Below are 4,174 nucleotides of genomic sequence, written 5' to 3' on the forward strand. Positions count from 1 at the left end.
TATATATGGCAATGCACCTACCACCATGCACCTATAAACATGATTACTTGGTATTAAAAAAATATCCTTCTTTCCACCTGATTAGCACAAATTAATACACCAACATGAGACAGTCTTTATATCATATCTTATCTTTATATTTTCTATCGCTATTACAACGGATCATTACTTTCGAATTAGTCAGCCGTGACCCTCTAATACTTACTCAAAGTACTTGTATTGTCTTCTCTAGAATCTCTGTCGGATTGTTTTTTTTATTTATTGTTTTAGTTTTTCTCATTTTATTATTTATATATTTATTTATTTGTTAAAGGCTTTAGTCTGAAAAGGTTCAAGATAAATACCAACCTTTTAGATACTAAGCATCATGACGGATTATAAATATTTAGCTAATCATTGGTGGTGCCAATGATCTTTAAATGACCTAATGAGGTTGGTTCAGCTGATATTCAGTTTGAACATTTGTAGTTTGACGTCCTGTAGATAAAACGAGAACGGGGAGTGAATCTGGAGTATCTTTTTTTTTTTTTTTTTTTTGCCCACAAGGGGCTAAACATAGAGGGGACAAACAAAGGGATTAAGTCGATTACATCGACCCAGTGCGTAACTGGTACTAAATTTATCTACCCCGAAAGGATGAAAGGCAAAGTCGACCTCGGCGGAATTTGAACTCAGAACGTAGCGGCAGACGAAATACTCCTAAGCATTTCATCCGGCCTGCTAACGTTTCTGCCAGCTCGCCTCCTGAACCTGGCGTATCGTGATCTGTTTTAAAAGGATTGGCCATTGTGCCTCGTGCAAGGTTTCAGGTCGGACTCTGTAGGAATGATGTGTAGGACAGAAGCGGAGTTGGGCTTGGGTTGTGGTACACGTAGTATGCTGCATGCTAGCTTGAAGAGACGAAGAAAGAGCGCTGTGTGTCTTTATGATACGTGTACACGTGCGTGCGTTTTGTAACGTGTTGGAGGTATCTGTTCAATCAGCAGGATGTTCAGTTTTTCTATTTTTGAGGGTTAAGAAGCTCACTTTACAACCACGTGGTTTCAAGTTCAGTCCCACTGCTCGGAGCCCCCAGCATGGCCACAGTCCAACGACTGAAACCAGTAAAAAATAAAAGAAATTCAGAACGTGTGCGTGTACTTGTGTGAGTGTGCGTGTGTGTGTGTGTGTGTGTGTGTGTGTGTGTGTGTGTGTGTGTGCTTGTGTGTGTGTGAAGTACTGTAGCACCATCGTAAGTACTGCCATAATGTATACATGGGCTATATAGAAGGCCAATCACTGACCAAGCTGAAATATCCTCTAGTTCAAAAGGAGGGACAGTGCAACGCAATGATAAAGTTATTCGATCGCCATGACAGATTACTGGAGATTATAAGAGCCAGTCACTTGTTGCTAGTTTTATCGCAGTGTTGTTTGTAAACAAGAAGTGCGTAGCATTGCAAGACGTTTCCTAATAATAAAAAATCGATCTTTAGGCATAGAATTTAGTCCTAGAGATATTACCTCTACATTTACAGCGTTTTGCCATATTCCTGAACTAAACCACTAAGAGACTCGTACACACACAAAGATTTATCTTATTATCTGAACTCAATACTGAAATTCAATTAGAGGACATTCACAACAAATGTCTATCCGCCATGTTTAGTGTCGGCAAACTGTTTAGATGAATCTACGTCAGCAACAGAGAGAGATATGCTACTGTCTGGCATATTCAATAATCAAAATTATAGTAGATTTATATAGAAATAGATGAGAAGAGGAGATGAAACGGAGAACGAAGGGGGGACGAAAAAAGAAAGAAAGAAAGGAAAGTGAAAAGAGAAAGAAAGAAAGAAAGAAAGAAAGAAAGGAAGAAAGGAAGGAAGGAAGGAAGGAAGGAAGGAAAATGGAAAGGAAAAGCAAATTTATGGTAAATCTTAATCGAAACTTCAGGTTTCTTTCCTTTCTCCTCTTTCTTTACTTTTCATTATCTCTAATTCTTCTTTCTATCTCCACTCGGTCAATTTGGCCCCCTTTACCTCTTTTATTCGCTTTCACATTTTTTCTTTGTCCTTCTTTCCCTCTCTTTCTCTCTCACTTCCCCTCTTTCTCTCTCCCTCTCTCTTCCTTTCTCTCTCTCTCTCTTTCTCTCTTTCTCTCTTTCTTTATGTTTCACCTTGTTATCTGTTTCATTTTTTGCCTTTTCTTTTTTGCTTTGTGTCGATGTTTCTATTCACCCTTTTCAATATTTTCATATCTAATCCTCTGTGTCTCAATCCTTCTCTCTCTCTTTCTCTCTTCCTCCCTCTCTCTCTTTCTTTCTCTCTTCCTCCCCCCTCTCTCTCTCTCTGTCTTTGTTTCTCTCTCTTCCTCTCTCTCTCTCACTCACTCTCCCACTCTTTCACGCTTCACTGTATTTATGTATGAATGTATATACATATACATATGCATATATATATTACTTATTGAATCTCACACAGACATTTCCTAAATATATTTTCCTAAATATATTTTTGTGTCCTTTTACTCCCTTCGCTTCCCTCTCGTGCATAAACTCTCCTTTACCTTGTGTATTCTCGTTCTTACCGCCTTCTCTCTCTCTTACATTCAAGCTACTGCCTTCTCTCTCACTCATATCTTTTTGTGTATTTATCAGTCTCCTCTCCTTTGAATTGTGCCTCACTCATTTCTACCTTTCCGTCTATCACTCTTTCACGCTCACTTTAAACTCTTCTTTCTATCCCTTACAATCCCGCCATCTTTCTTTTGCTTTTAATGCTCCCCTTCGCTCGATGCCTATCTATTTACTCATTTCCCCCTGATTTAAGCAGCCATTTATTTCACTGTAAATTGTGATATGCGCACTTTCCACTAAAGTAATGTCAGTGTCTCAGTAACAATAATAAGAATAAAAAAAAAAAAAAGTACATGAAGCATGTTCTACTTCCACTCAGCGTTCTACAGACGCCATATTGGATTATGGTGGAATTCCAACAATTTGCCTCTTTTTCATAAACCACCTTCCACAATTCCAATCACTCGGGTGGGGAAGTATTGATATCATGGTCGATGACATTGTTGGTGTTAGTGTGGGTGGCTAGGTTGACATTAAAAGAGGAACGGTGCCGGCGCGGCAGCGGTGGATGTAGGGGCGTTAAATACAAATGATGTACGGCGTTTCTTCTCCAAGTAGAGGCTGGAAAAGAAAACGAGCTTCCCCATTCAAAAGTGGTTGTGAACAGACAATATAATTCAATAATCAAAGCTTTATAGATTGCAGCGTGAGGAATGGAGAGGGTGAAAGAGAGAAAGCGGGAGAAAGAGAGAAAGAGAAAAATGAAGGTTATAGAAATGTGAGGAATGGAGAAATTATAGATTGAGAAGCAGATAAATAAAGGAGAAGAGATTCAAACAGGAAAGGAGAATGTGTATGTGCGCGTGTGTGTGTGTGTGTGAGTGTACGGATACGTGTTTACACGTAGTATACGCGCCCGCGCGTGTGTAAATTACAAACCATATAAATATGTCGGGTGAGCAAGTGCAAATCTGCATATTTGAATGTGCACTTGTGCTAGTTATGTTTCACATATTACTCTCCACCTTTGTGTGTGCATGTGTGTGTATGTTAAATATTTGCAGTTAAATGTGTGTGTGTGTGTTTGAGTGAGAGAGTCTACGTGTATGTGTGTATGCGCATACGTATGTGTATGTGTGTGTGTGTTTGTGAGGGTGAGTGTGTATGTTTCTATACCCGTGCGAGACTAACTTATGAGGGTGAATTTTGCCAGTATGTCTCAAACGTTTATATGCGTGCAGGTGTACTTTGGCTATGTTACACTTCACAAACACACTCGCATTAAACAGTCCCACTACATAGAGATAGATAAATAGATAGACAGACAGACAGACAGATAGACAGATAAATAAATAAATAAATAAATAAATAGATAGATAGATAGATAGATAGATAGATAGATAGATAGACAGACAATCCTGGTCATGGCAGTTATACGCACATATATACACACATACACATATATATTCATACATATTCATTTCATGCATACATACACTTATGACGTACGCGCACGTATATAATAATATATTTAATATAACATACAGTACGTGTGTATCTATGTATATGCATATACACACACACACATACATATATATATATATATATATATATATA

This window comes from Octopus bimaculoides, chromosome 12 (genome assembly GCF_001194135.2).
Source record: "Octopus bimaculoides isolate UCB-OBI-ISO-001 chromosome 12, ASM119413v2, whole genome shotgun sequence".
NCBI lineage: Eukaryota > Metazoa > Mollusca > Cephalopoda > Octopoda > Octopodidae > Octopus > Octopus bimaculoides.